At 53.9% G+C, this 12118-nt stretch overlaps 26 non-coding genes across 26 annotated transcripts; 18 read left to right on the plus strand and 8 right to left on the minus strand.

Annotated features, from left to right (window-relative positions):
• The first annotated feature begins 585 nt into the window (after positions 1-585).
• Positions 586-658, plus strand: trnav-aac (transfer RNA valine (anticodon AAC)). Its single transcript has one exon. It is a non-coding gene; the product is annotated as a tRNA-Val (tRNA).
• Positions 659-775: 117 nt separating this feature from the next.
• On the plus strand, positions 776-849 carry trnai-aau (transfer RNA isoleucine (anticodon AAU)). The gene has a single exon. It is a non-coding gene; the product is annotated as a tRNA-Ile (tRNA).
• An 81-nt stretch (positions 850-930) lies between these two features.
• Positions 931-1003, minus strand: trnaa-agc (transfer RNA alanine (anticodon AGC)). The gene has a single exon. It is a non-coding gene; the product is annotated as a tRNA-Ala (tRNA).
• Positions 1004-1797: 794 nt separating this feature from the next.
• On the plus strand, positions 1798-1870 carry trnav-aac (transfer RNA valine (anticodon AAC)). The gene has a single exon. It is a non-coding gene; the product is annotated as a tRNA-Val (tRNA).
• Positions 1871-1987: 117 nt separating this feature from the next.
• Positions 1988-2061, plus strand: trnai-aau (transfer RNA isoleucine (anticodon AAU)). The gene has a single exon. It is a non-coding gene; the product is annotated as a tRNA-Ile (tRNA).
• Positions 2062-2142: 81 nt separating this feature from the next.
• trnaa-agc (transfer RNA alanine (anticodon AGC)) lies at positions 2143-2215 on the minus strand. The gene has a single exon. It is a non-coding gene; the product is annotated as a tRNA-Ala (tRNA).
• Positions 2216-3009: 794 nt separating this feature from the next.
• trnav-aac (transfer RNA valine (anticodon AAC)) lies at positions 3010-3082 on the plus strand. Its single transcript has one exon. It is a non-coding gene; the product is annotated as a tRNA-Val (tRNA).
• Positions 3083-3199: 117 nt separating this feature from the next.
• On the plus strand, positions 3200-3273 carry trnai-aau (transfer RNA isoleucine (anticodon AAU)). Its single transcript has one exon. It is a non-coding gene; the product is annotated as a tRNA-Ile (tRNA).
• An 81-nt stretch (positions 3274-3354) lies between these two features.
• trnaa-agc (transfer RNA alanine (anticodon AGC)) lies at positions 3355-3427 on the minus strand. The gene has a single exon. It is a non-coding gene; the product is annotated as a tRNA-Ala (tRNA).
• Positions 3428-4221: 794 nt separating this feature from the next.
• Positions 4222-4294, plus strand: trnav-aac (transfer RNA valine (anticodon AAC)). The gene has a single exon. It is a non-coding gene; the product is annotated as a tRNA-Val (tRNA).
• Positions 4295-4411: 117 nt separating this feature from the next.
• Positions 4412-4485, plus strand: trnai-aau (transfer RNA isoleucine (anticodon AAU)). Its single transcript has one exon. It is a non-coding gene; the product is annotated as a tRNA-Ile (tRNA).
• An 81-nt stretch (positions 4486-4566) lies between these two features.
• trnaa-agc (transfer RNA alanine (anticodon AGC)) lies at positions 4567-4639 on the minus strand. The gene has a single exon. It is a non-coding gene; the product is annotated as a tRNA-Ala (tRNA).
• A 794-nt stretch (positions 4640-5433) lies between these two features.
• On the plus strand, positions 5434-5506 carry trnav-aac (transfer RNA valine (anticodon AAC)). The gene has a single exon. It is a non-coding gene; the product is annotated as a tRNA-Val (tRNA).
• Positions 5507-5623: 117 nt separating this feature from the next.
• On the plus strand, positions 5624-5697 carry trnai-aau (transfer RNA isoleucine (anticodon AAU)). Its single transcript has one exon. It is a non-coding gene; the product is annotated as a tRNA-Ile (tRNA).
• An 81-nt stretch (positions 5698-5778) lies between these two features.
• Positions 5779-5851, minus strand: trnaa-agc (transfer RNA alanine (anticodon AGC)). Its single transcript has one exon. It is a non-coding gene; the product is annotated as a tRNA-Ala (tRNA).
• Positions 5852-6645: 794 nt separating this feature from the next.
• Positions 6646-6718, plus strand: trnav-aac (transfer RNA valine (anticodon AAC)). The gene has a single exon. It is a non-coding gene; the product is annotated as a tRNA-Val (tRNA).
• A 117-nt stretch (positions 6719-6835) lies between these two features.
• Positions 6836-6909, plus strand: trnai-aau (transfer RNA isoleucine (anticodon AAU)). Its single transcript has one exon. It is a non-coding gene; the product is annotated as a tRNA-Ile (tRNA).
• Positions 6910-7857: 948 nt separating this feature from the next.
• Positions 7858-7930, plus strand: trnav-aac (transfer RNA valine (anticodon AAC)). Its single transcript has one exon. It is a non-coding gene; the product is annotated as a tRNA-Val (tRNA).
• Positions 7931-8047: 117 nt separating this feature from the next.
• Positions 8048-8121, plus strand: trnai-aau (transfer RNA isoleucine (anticodon AAU)). Its single transcript has one exon. It is a non-coding gene; the product is annotated as a tRNA-Ile (tRNA).
• An 81-nt stretch (positions 8122-8202) lies between these two features.
• Positions 8203-8275, minus strand: trnaa-agc (transfer RNA alanine (anticodon AGC)). Its single transcript has one exon. It is a non-coding gene; the product is annotated as a tRNA-Ala (tRNA).
• Positions 8276-9069: 794 nt separating this feature from the next.
• On the plus strand, positions 9070-9142 carry trnav-aac (transfer RNA valine (anticodon AAC)). Its single transcript has one exon. It is a non-coding gene; the product is annotated as a tRNA-Val (tRNA).
• Positions 9143-9259: 117 nt separating this feature from the next.
• trnai-aau (transfer RNA isoleucine (anticodon AAU)) lies at positions 9260-9333 on the plus strand. Its single transcript has one exon. It is a non-coding gene; the product is annotated as a tRNA-Ile (tRNA).
• A 1138-nt stretch (positions 9334-10471) lies between these two features.
• On the plus strand, positions 10472-10545 carry trnai-aau (transfer RNA isoleucine (anticodon AAU)). Its single transcript has one exon. It is a non-coding gene; the product is annotated as a tRNA-Ile (tRNA).
• An 81-nt stretch (positions 10546-10626) lies between these two features.
• Positions 10627-10699, minus strand: trnaa-agc (transfer RNA alanine (anticodon AGC)). The gene has a single exon. It is a non-coding gene; the product is annotated as a tRNA-Ala (tRNA).
• Positions 10700-11683: 984 nt separating this feature from the next.
• Positions 11684-11757, plus strand: trnai-aau (transfer RNA isoleucine (anticodon AAU)). Its single transcript has one exon. It is a non-coding gene; the product is annotated as a tRNA-Ile (tRNA).
• Positions 11758-11838: 81 nt separating this feature from the next.
• On the minus strand, positions 11839-11911 carry trnaa-agc (transfer RNA alanine (anticodon AGC)). Its single transcript has one exon. It is a non-coding gene; the product is annotated as a tRNA-Ala (tRNA).
• Between the last annotated feature and the right edge of the window lie 207 nt (positions 11912-12118).

Raw genomic sequence — 12118 nt, forward strand, 5'->3', positions numbered from 1 at the left:
CAAGATGCCTTAAAGTGCGGTCATAGGCAACGTCTCTGTGCCCTTCATGGCTGCTTAAGTTGAAGTGATCTTACTGAGTGCGCTGTTCCATGTTGGGACCAGGAGGGGCGATGTAGCTCACCACCCTCTGAACTTCAGTTGCTACCACAGACAAGCCCATGCACAGCTTAGACTCAAGCTAAAAGTCCAGCAGCGTATGACACAGGCCATCAAGCCATTTTCATTAGTTTCGTGGGGAGCAGATCTGCCTTTCACGTGGGAAGTCGGTCTCCTCTGCCCTAACGAGGGGGGAGCTTCTGGACAAAGTCCATGCGGTCGGATTGGAAAACTGCCCTGCGATTGTGACTGCTGTCGGAGTAATGTGTTCAGCGCCTCGCTGGAAAATCAAAGAAAGGGCCACTGCGCCACGGGCAACGTGGCTGATTTCGGTACGGCCAAGTCTCCAAGACGCAGGGTCCTGGCTCACGGTAAAGTGCAGGTGTATTTCACCATGTAAAGAATTGATCAGTACGTCAGTCCAAAGTCAAGCTGTACTGGTCCCATGTGGCCTGTGGAATCTCAAGGTGGCCTCGAGGAGTGTAGCTGGTTTCTGTAGTGTAGTGGTTATCACGTTCGCCTAACACGCGAAAGGTCCCCGGTTCGAAACCGGGCAGAAACACGAGAGCTCCTCTTCTGTTTTTCACGGCCCGAGAGAAACATTTTTCTTGCATGTACATCGATCGTCGTCACTGGGAGCTCCTTTGTCGTTCCTGCTTGACGGGCGCTCGGTCCCCGAGGCCGGTTAGCTCAGTTGGTTAGAGCGTGGTGCTAATAACGCCAAGGTCGCGGGTTCGATCCCCGTACGGGCCAAAACAGCTTTTTCACGTTAACCCAGCAAGCGCCGTGGCCTCTGTCAGTCTCTTTGCGTGGACCTTGGATAAAAGCTCTTGCTGGAGAATGCGGGCATCGATCCCGCTACCTCTCGCATGCTAAGCGAGCGCTCTACCATTTGAGCTAATTCCCCTTTTCCTTTGCTGCGCTCGTATCATTTGATGCCAAAGACATACCCGTCTCCAAAGCCCAGGGACTTCTTGGCTCACATGGTACAGGGCTAACGACACAGAGCATGGTCGGCGTACGCGCCAGCTGGCACGCGCAAGCGCAAGGCCTTGGACGATGGATAGCTCATCCGGACGAGGCGCAACTGAATGCTTTAAAGGTCCATGGCTCAATCAAGATGCCTTAAAGTGCGGTCATAGGCAACGTCTCTGTGCCCTTCATGGCTGCTTAAGTTGAAGTGATCTTACTGAGTGCGCTGTTCCATGTTGGGACCAGGAGGGGCGATGTAGCTCACCACCCTCTGAACTTCAGTTGCTACCACAGACAAGCCCATGCACAGCTTAGACTCAAGCTAAAAGTCCAGCAGCGTATGACACAGGCCATCAAGCCATTTTCATTAGTTTCGTGGGGAGCAGATCTGCCTTTCACGTGGGAAGTCGGTCTCCTCTGCCCTAACGAGGGGGGAGCTTCTGGACAAAGTCCATGCGGTCGGATTGGAAAACTGCCCTGCGATTGTGACTGCTGTCGGAGTAATGTGTTCAGCGCCTCGCTGGAAAATCAAAGAAAGGGCCACTGCGCCACGGGCAACGTGGCTGATTTCGGTACGGCCAAGTCTCCAAGACGCAGGGTCCTGGCTCACGGTAAAGTGCAGGTGTATTTCACCATGTAAAGAATTGATCAGTACGTCAGTCCAAAGTCAAGCTGTACTGGTCCCATGTGGCCTGTGGAATCTCAAGGTGGCCTCGAGGAGTGTAGCTGGTTTCTGTAGTGTAGTGGTTATCACGTTCGCCTAACACGCGAAAGGTCCCCGGTTCGAAACCGGGCAGAAACACGAGAGCTCCTCTTCTGTTTTTCACGGCCCGAGAGAAACATTTTTCTTGCATGTACATCGATCGTCGTCACTGGGAGCTCCTTTGTCGTTCCTGCTTGACGGGCGCTCGGTCCCCGGGGCCGGTTAGCTCAGTTGGTTAGAGCGTGGTGCTAATAACGCCAAGGTCGCGGGTTCGATCCCCGTACGGGCCAAAACAGCTTTTTCACGTTAACCCAGCAAGCGCCGTGGCCTCTGTCAGTCTCTTTGCGTGGACCTTGGATAAAAGCTCTTGCTGGAGAATGCGGGCATCGATCCCGCTACCTCTCGCATGCTAAGCGAGCGCTCTACCATTTGAGCTAATTCCCCTTTTCCTTTGCTGCGCTCGTATCATTTGATGCCAAAGACATACCCGTCTCCAAAGCCCAGGGACTTCTTGGCTCACATGGTACAGGGCTAACGACACAGAGCATGGTCGGCGTACGCGCCAGCTGGCACGCGCAAGCGCAAGGCCTTGGACGATGGATAGCTCATCCGGACGAGGCGCAACTGAATGCTTTAAAGGTCCATGGCTCAATCAAGATGCCTTAAAGTGCGGTCATAGGCAACGTCTCTGTGCCCTTCATGGCTGCTTAAGTTGAAGTGATCTTACTGAGTGCGCTGTTCCATGTTGGGACCAGGAGGGGCGATGTAGCTCACCACCCTCTGAACTTCAGTTGCTACCACAGACAAGCCCATGCACAGCTTAGACTCAAGCTAAAAGTCCAGCAGCGTATGACACAGGCCATCAAGCCATTTTCATTAGTTTCGTGGGGAGCAGATCTGCCTTTCACGTGGGAAGTCGGTCTCCTCTGCCCTAACGAGGGGGGAGCTTCTGGACAAAGTCCATGCGGTCGGATTGGAAAACTGCCCTGCGATTGTGACTGCTGTCGGAGTAATGTGTTCAGCGCCTCGCTGGAAAATCAAAGAAAGGGCCACTGCGCCACGGGCAACGTGGCTGATTTCGGTACGGCCAAGTCTCCAAGACGCAGGGTCCTGGCTCACGGTAAAGTGCAGGTGTATTTCACCATGTAAAGAATTGATCAGTACGTCAGTCCAAAGTCAAGCTGTACTGGTCCCATGTGGCCTGTGGAATCTCAAGGTGGCCTCGAGGAGTGTAGCTGGTTTCTGTAGTGTAGTGGTTATCACGTTCGCCTAACACGCGAAAGGTCCCCGGTTCGAAACCGGGCAGAAACACGAGAGCTCCTCTTCTGTTTTTCACGGCCCGAGAGAAACATTTTTCTTGCATGTACATCGATCGTCGTCACTGGGAGCTCCTTTGTCGTTCCTGCTTGACGGGCGCTCGGTCCCCGAGGCCGGTTAGCTCAGTTGGTTAGAGCGTGGTGCTAATAACGCCAAGGTCGCGGGTTCGATCCCCGTACGGGCCAAAACAGCTTTTTCACGTTAACCCAGCAAGCGCCGTGGCCTCTGTCAGTCTCTTTGCGTGGACCTTGGATAAAAGCTCTTGCTGGAGAATGCGGGCATCGATCCCGCTACCTCTCGCATGCTAAGCGAGCGCTCTACCATTTGAGCTAATTCCCCTTTTCCTTTGCTGCGCTCGTATCATTTGATGCCAAAGACATACCCGTCTCCAAAGCCCAGGGACTTCTTGGCTCACATGGTACAGGGCTAACGACACAGAGCATGGTCGGCGTACGCGCCAGCTGGCACGCGCAAGCGCAAGGCCTTGGACGATGGATAGCTCATCCGGACGAGGCGCAACTGAATGCTTTAAAGGTCCATGGCTCAATCAAGATGCCTTAAAGTGCGGTCATAGGCAACGTCTCTGTGCCCTTCATGGCTGCTTAAGTTGAAGTGATCTTACTGAGTGCGCTGTTCCATGTTGGGACCAGGAGGGGCGATGTAGCTCACCACCCTCTGAACTTCAGTTGCTACCACAGACAAGCCCATGCACAGCTTAGACTCAAGCTAAAAGTCCAGCAGCGTATGACACAGGCCATCAAGCCATTTTCATTAGTTTCGTGGGGAGCAGATCTGCCTTTCACGTGGGAAGTCGGTCTCCTCTGCCCTAACGAGGGGGGAGCTTCTGGACAAAGTCCATGCGGTCGGATTGGAAAACTGCCCTGCGATTGTGACTGCTGTCGGAGTAATGTGTTCAGCGCCTCGCTGGAAAATCAAAGAAAGGGCCACTGCGCCACGGGCAACGTGGCTGATTTCGGTACGGCCAAGTCTCCAAGACGCAGGGTCCTGGCTCACGGTAAAGTGCAGGTGTATTTCACCATGTAAAGAATTGATCAGTACGTCAGTCCAAAGTCAAGCTGTACTGGTCCCATGTGGCCTGTGGAATCTCAAGGTGGCCTCGAGGAGTGTAGCTGGTTTCTGTAGTGTAGTGGTTATCACGTTCGCCTAACACGCGAAAGGTCCCCGGTTCGAAACCGGGCAGAAACACGAGAGCTCTTCTTCTGTTTTTCACGGCCCGAGAGAAACATTTTTCTTGCATGTACATCGATCGTCGTCACTGGGAGCTCCTTTGTCGTTCCTGCTTGACGGGCGCTCGGTCCCCGAGGCCGGTTAGCTCAGTTGGTTAGAGCGTGGTGCTAATAACGCCAAGGTCGCGGGTTCGATCCCCGTACGGGCCAAAACAGCTTTTTCACGTTAACCCAGCAAGCGCCGTGGCCTCTGTCAGTCTCTTTGCGTGGACCTTGGATAAAAGCTCTTGCTGGAGAATGCGGGCATCGATCCCGCTACCTCTCGCATGCTAAGCGAGCGCTCTACCATTTGAGCTAATTCCCCTTTTCCTTTGCTGCGCTCGTATCATTTGATGCCAAAGACATACCCGTCTCCAAAGCCCAGGGACTTCTTGGCTCACATGGTACAGGGCTAACGACACAGAGCATGGTCGGCGTACGCGCCAGCTGGCACGCGCAAGCGCAAGGCCTTGGACGATGGATAGCTCATCCGGACGAGGCGCAACTGAATGCTTTAAAGGTCCATGGCTCAATCAAGATGCCTTAAAGTGCGGTCATAGGCAACGTCTCTGTGCCCTTCATGGCTGCTTAAGTTGAAGTGATCTTACTGAGTGCGCTGTTCCATGTTGGGACCAGGAGGGGCGATGTAGCTCACCACCCTCTGAACTTCAGTTGCTACCACAGACAAGCCCATGCACAGCTTAGACTCAAGCTAAAAGTCCAGCAGCGTATGACACAGGCCATCAAGCCATTTTCATTAGTTTCGTGGGGAGCAGATCTGCCTTTCACGTGGGAAGTCGGTCTCCTCTGCCCTAACGAGGGGGGAGCTTCTGGACAAAGTCCATGCGGTCGGATTGGAAAACTGCCCTGCGATTGTGACTGCTGTCGGAGTAATGTGTTCAGCGCCTCGCTGGAAAATCAAAGAAAGGGCCACTGCGCCACGGGCAACGTGGCTGATTTCGGTACGGCCAAGTCTCCAAGACGCAGGGTCCTGGCTCACGGTAAAGTGCAGGTGTATTTCACCATGTAAAGAATTGATCAGTACGTCAGTCCAAAGTCAAGCTGTACTGGTCCCATGTGGCCTGTGGAATCTCAAGGTGGCCTCGAGGAGTGTAGCTGGTTTCTGTAGTGTAGTGGTTATCACGTTCGCCTAACACGCGAAAGGTCCCCGGTTCGAAACCGGGCAGAAACACGAGAGCTCTTCTTCTGTTTTTCACGGCCCGAGAGAAACATTTTTCTTGCATGTACATCGATCGTCGTCACTGGGAGCTCCTTTGTCGTTCCTGCTTGACGGGCGCTCGGTCCCCGAGGCCGGTTAGCTCAGTTGGTTAGAGCGTGGTGCTAATAACGCCAAGGTCGCGGGTTCGATCCCCGTACGGGCCAAAACAGCTTTTTCACGTTAACCCAGCAAGCGCCGTGGCCTCTGTCAGTCTCTTTGCGTGGACCTTGGATAAAAGCTCTTGCTGGAGAATGCGGGCATCGATCCCGCTACCTCTCGCATGCTAAGCGAGCGCTCTACCATTTGAGCTAATTCCCCTTTTCCTTTGCTGCGCTCGTATCATTTGATGCCAAAGACATACCCGTCTCCAAAGCCCAGGGACTTCTTGGCTCACATGGTACAGGGCTAACGACACAGAGCATGGTCGGCGTACGCGCCAGCTGGCACGCGCAAGCGCAAGGCCTTGGACGATGGATAGCTCATCCGGACGAGGCGCAACTGAATGCTTTAAAGGTCCATGGCTCAATCAAGATGCCTTAAAGTGCGGTCATAGGCAACGTCTCTGTGCCCTTCATGGCTGCTTAAGTTGAAGTGATCTTACTGAGTGCGCTGTTCCATGTTGGGACCAGGAGGGGCGATGTAGCTCACCACCCTCTGAACTTCAGTTGCTACCACAGACAAGCCCATGCACAGCTTAGACTCAAGCTAAAAGTCCAGCAGCGTATGACACAGGCCATCAAGCCATTTTCATTAGTTTCGTGGGGAGCAGATCTGCCTTTCACGTGGGAAGTCGGTCTCCTCTGCCCTAACGAGGGGGGAGCTTCTGGACAAAGTCCATGCGGTCGGATTGGAAAACTGCCCTGCGATTGTGACTGCTGTCGGAGTAATGTGTTCAGCGCCTCGCTGGAAAATCAAAGAAAGGGCCACTGCGCCACGGGCAACGTGGCTGATTTCGGTACGGCCAAGTCTCCAAGACGCAGGGTCCTGGCTCACGGTAAAGTGCAGGTGTATTTCACCATGTAAAGAATTGATCAGTACGTCAGTCCAAAGTCAAGCTGTACTGGTCCCATGTGGCCTGTGGAATCTCAAGGTGGCCTCGAGGAGTGTAGCTGGTTTCTGTAGTGTAGTGGTTATCACGTTCGCCTAACACGCGAAAGGTCCCCGGTTCGAAACCGGGCAGAAACACGAGAGCTCCTCTTCTGTTTTTCACGGCCCGAGAGAAACATTTTTCTTGCATGTACATCGATCGTCGTCACTGGGAGCTCCTTTGTCGTTCCTGCTTGACGGGCGCTCGGTCCCCGAGGCCGGTTAGCTCAGTTGGTTAGAGCGTGGTGCTAATAACGCCAAGGTCGCGGGTTCGATCCCCGTACGGGCCAAAACAGCTTTTTCATGTTAACCCAGCAAGCGCCGTGGCCTCTGTCAGTCTCTTTGCGTGGACCTTGGATAAAAGCTCTTGCTGGAGAATGCGGGCATCGATCCCGCTACCTCTCACATGCTAAGCGAGCGCTATACCGTTTGAGCTAATTCCCCTTTTCCTTTGCTGCGCTCGTATCATTTGATGCCAAAGACATACCCGTCTCCAAAGCCCAGGGACTTCTTGGCTCACATGGTACAGGGCTAACGACACAGAGCATGGTCGGCGTACGCGCCAGCTGGCACGCGCAAGCGCAAGGCCTTGGACGATGGATAGCTCATCCGGACGAGGCGCAGCTGAATGCTTTAAAGGTCCATGGCTCAATCAAGATGCCTTAAAGTGCGGTCATAGGCAACGTCTCTGTGCCCTTCAGGGCTGCTTAAGTTGAAGTGATCTTACTGAGTGCGCTGTTCCATGTTGGGACCAGGAGGGGCGATGTAGCTCACCACCCTCTGAACTTCAGTTGCTACCACAGACAAGCCCATGCACAGCTTAGACTCAAGCTAAAAGTCCAGCAGCGTATGACACAGGCCATCAAGCCATTTTCATTAGTTTCGTGGAGAACAGATCTGCCTTTCACGTGGGAAGTCGGTCTCCTCTGCCCTAACGAGGGGGGAGCTTCTGGACAAAGTCCATGCGGTCGGATTGGAAAACTGCCCTGCGATTGTGACTGCTGTCGGAGTAATGTGTTCAGCGCCTCGCTGGAAAATCAAAGAAAGGGCCACTGCGCCACGGGCAAAGTGGCTGATTTCGGTACGGCCAAGTCTCCAAGACGCAGGGTCCTGGCTCACGGTAAAGTGCAGGTGTATTTCACCATGTAAAGAATTGATCAGTACGTCAGTCCAAAGTCAAGCTGTACTGGTCCCATGTGGCCTGTGGAATCTCAAGGTGGCCTCGAGGAGTGTAGCTGGTTTCTGTAGTGTAGTGGTTATCACGTTCGCCTAACACGCGAAAGGTCCCCGGTTCGAAACCGGGCAGAAACACGAGAGCTCCTCTTCTGTTTTTCACGGCCCGAGAGAAACATTTTTCTTGCATGTACATCGATCGTCGTCACTGGGAGCTCCTTTGTCATTCCTGCTTGACGGGCGCTCGGTCCCCGAGGCCGGTTAGCTCAGTTGGTTAGAGCGTGGTGCTAATAACGCCAAGGTCGCGGGTTCGATCCCCGTACGGGCCAAAACAGCTTTTTCACGTTAACCCAGCAAGCGCCGTGGCCTCTGTCAGTCTCTTTGCGTGGACCTTGGATAAAAGCTCTTGCTGGAGAATGCGGGCATCGATCCCGCTACCTCTCGCATGCTAAGCGAGCGCTCTACCATTTGAGCTAATTCCCCTTTTCCTTTGCTGCGCTCGTATCATTTGATGCCAAAGACATACCCGTCTCCAAAGCCCAGGGACTTCTTGGCTCACATGGTACAGGGCTAACGACACAGAGCATGGTCGGCGTACGCGCCAGCTGGCACGCGCAAGCGCAAGGCCTTGGACGATGGATAGCTCATCCGGACGAGGCGCAGCTGAATGCTTTAAAGGTCCATGGCTCAATCAAGATGCCTTAAAGTGCGGTCATAGGCAACGTCTCTGTGCCCTTCAGGGCTGCTTAAGTTGAAGTGATCTTACTGAGTGCGCTGTTCCATGTTGGGACCAGGAGGGGCGATGTAGCTCACCACCCTCTGAACTTCAGTTGCTACCACAGACAAGCCCATGCACAGCTTAGACTCAAGCTAAAAGTCCAGCAGCGTATGACACAGGCCATCAAGCCATTTTCATTAGTTTCGTGGAGAGCAGATCTGCCTTTCACGTGGGAAGTCGGTCTCCTCTGCCCTAACGAGGGGGGAGCTTCTGGACAAAGTCCATGCGGTCGGATTGGAAAACTGCCCTGCGATTGTGACTGCTGTCGGAGTAATGTGTTCAGCGCCTCGCTGGAAAATCAAAGAAAGGGCCACTGCGCCACGGGCAAAGTGGCTGATTTCGGTACGGCCAAGTCTCCAAGACGCAGGGTCCTGGCTCACGGTAAAGTGCAGGTGTATTTCACCATGTAAAGAATTGATCAGTACGTCAGTCCAAAGTCAAGCTGTACTGGTCCCATGTGGCCTGTGGAATCTCAAGGTGGCCTCGAGGAGTGTAGCTGGTTTCTGTAGTGTAGTGGTTATCACGTTCGCCTAACACGCGAAAGGTCCCCGGTTCGAAACCGGGCAGAAACACGAGAGCTCCTCTTCTGTTTTTCACGGCCCGAGAGAAACATTTTTCTTGCATGTACATCGATCGTCGTCACTGGGAGCTCCTTTGTCGTTCCTGCTTGACGGGCGCTCGGTCCCCGAGGCCGGTTAGCTCAGTTGGTTAGAGCGTGGTGCTAATAACGCCAAGGTCGCGGGTTCGATCCCCGTACGGGCCAAAACAGCTTTTTCACGTTAACCCAGCAAGCGCCGTGGCCTCTGTCAGTCTCTTTGCGTGGACCTTGGATAAAAGCTCTTGCTGGAGAATGCGGGCATCGATCCCGCTACCTCTCACATGCTAAGCGAGCGCTATACCGTTTGAGCTAATTCCCCTTTTCCTTTGCTGCGCTCGTATCATTTGATGCCAAAGACATACCCGTCTCCAAAGCCCAGGGACTTCTTGGCTCACATGGTACAGGGCTAACGACACAGAGCATGGTCGGCGTACGCGCCAGCTGGCACGCGCAAGCGCAAGGCCTTGGACGATGGATAGCTCATCCGGACGAGGCGCAGCTGAATGCTTTAAAGGTCCATGGCTCAATCAAGATGCCTTAAAGTGCGGTCATAGGCAACGTCTCTGTGCCCTTCAGGGCTGCTTAAGTTGAAGTGATCTTACTGAGTGCGCTGTTCCATGTTGGGACCAGGAGGGGCGATGTAGCTCACCACCCTCTGAACTTCAGTTGCTACCACAGACAAGCCCATGCACAGCTTAGACTCAAGCTAAAAGTCCAGCAGCGTATGACACAGGCCATCAAGCCATTTTCATTAGTTTCGTGGGGAGCAGATCTGCCTTTCACGTGGGAAGTCGGTCTCCTCTGCCCTAACGAGGGGGGAGCTTCTGGACAAAGTCCATGCGGTCGGATTGGAAAACTGCCCTGCGATTGTGACTGCTGTCGGAGTAATGTGTTCAGCGCCTCGCTGGAAAATCAAAGAAAGGGCCACTGCGCCACGGGCAAAGTGGCTGATTTCGGTACGGCCAAGTCTCCAAGACGCAGGGTCCTGGCTCACGGTAAAGTGCAGGTGTATTTCACCATGTAAAGAATTGATCAGTACGTCAGTCCAAAGTCAAGCTGTACTGGTCCCATGTGGCCTGTGGAATCTCAAGGTGGCCTCGAGGAGTGTAGCTGGTTTCTGTAGTGTAGTGGTTATCACGTTTGCCTAACACGCGAAAGGTCCCCGGTTCGAAACCGGGCAGAAACACGAGAGCTCCTCTTCTGTTTTTCACGGCCCGAGAGAAACATTTTTCTTGCATGTACATCGATCGTCGTCACTGGGAGCTCCTTTGTCGTTCCTGCTTGACGGGCGCTCGGTCCCCGAGGCCGGTTAGCTCAGTTGGTTAGAGCGTGGTGCTAATAACGCCAAGGTCGCGGGTTCGATCCCCGTACGGGCCAAAACAGCTTTTTCACGTTAACCCAGCAAGCGCCGTGGCCTCTGTCAGTCTCTTTGCGTGGACCTTGGATAAAAGCTCTTGCTGGAGAATGCGGGCATCGATCCCGCTACCTCTCGCATGCTAAGCGAGCGCTCTACCATTTGAGCTAATTCCCCTTTTCCTTTGCTGCGCTCGTATCATTTGATGCCAAAGACATACCCGTCTCCAAAGCCCAGGGACTTCTTGGCTCACATGGTACAGGGCTAACGACACAGAGCATGGTCGGCGTACGCGCCAGCTGGCACGCGCAAGCGCAAGGCCTTGGACGATGGATAGCTCATCCGGACGAGGCGCAGCTGAATGCTTTAAAGGTCCATGGCTCAATCAAGATGCCTTAAAGTGCGGTCATAGGCAACGTCTCTGTGCCCTTCAGGGCTGCTTAAGTTGAAGTGATCTTACTGAGTGCGCTGTTCCATGTTGGGACCAGGAGGGGCGATGTAGCTCACCACCCTCTGAACTTCAGTTGCTACCACAGACAAGCCCATGCACAGCTTAGACTCAAGCTAAAAGTCCAGCAGCGTATGACACAGGCCATCAAGCCATTTTCATTAGTTTCGTGGGGAGCAGATCTGCCTTTCACGTGGGAAGTCGGTCTCCTCTGCCCTAACGAGGGGGGAGCTTCTGGACAAAGTCCATGCGGTCGGATTGGAAAACTGCCCTGCGATTGTGACTGCTGTCGGAGTAATGTGTTCAGCGCCTCGCTGGAAAATCAAAGAAAGGGCCACTGCGCCACGGGCAAAGTGGCTGATTTCGGTACGGCCAAGTCTCCAAGACGCAGGGTCCTGGCTCACGGTAAAGTGCAGGTGTATTTCACCATGTAAAGAATTGATCAGTACGTCAGTCCAAAGTCAAGCTGTACTGGTCCCATGTGGCCTGTGGAATCTCAAGGTGGCCTCGAGGAGTGTAGCTGGTTTCTGTAGTGTAGTGGTTATCACGTTCGCCTAACACGCGAAAGGTCCCCGTTTCGAAACCGGGCAGAAACACGAGAGCTCCTCTTCTGTTTTTCACGGCCCGAGAGAAACATTTTTCTTGCATGTACATCGATCGTCGTCACTGGGAGCTCCTTTGTCGTTCCTGCTTGACGGGCGCTCGGTCCCCGAGGCCGGTTAGCTCAGTTGGTTAGAGCGTGGTGCTAATAACGCCAAGGTCGCGGGTTCGATCCCCGTACGGGCCAAAACAGCTTTTTCACGTTAACCCAGCAAGCTCCGTGGCCTCTGTCAGTCTCTTTGCGTGGACCTTGGATAAAAGCTCTTGCTGGAGAATGCGGGCATCGATCCCGCTACCTCTCGCATGCTAAGCGAGCGCTCTACCATTTGAGCTAATTCCCCTTTTCCTTTGCTGCGCTCGTATCATTTGATGCCAAAGACATACCCGTATCCAAAGCCCAGGGACTTCTTGGCTCACATGGTACAGGGCTAACGACACAGAGCATGGTCGGCGTACGCGCCAGCTGGCACGCGCAAGCGCAAGGCCTTGGACGATGGATAGCTCATCCGGACGAGGCGCAGCTGAATGCTTTAAAGGTCCATGGCTCA

Source organism: Hoplias malabaricus, chromosome 15, assembly GCF_029633855.1.
Source record: "Hoplias malabaricus isolate fHopMal1 chromosome 15, fHopMal1.hap1, whole genome shotgun sequence".
Taxonomy (NCBI): Eukaryota; Metazoa; Chordata; class Actinopteri; order Characiformes; family Erythrinidae; genus Hoplias; species Hoplias malabaricus.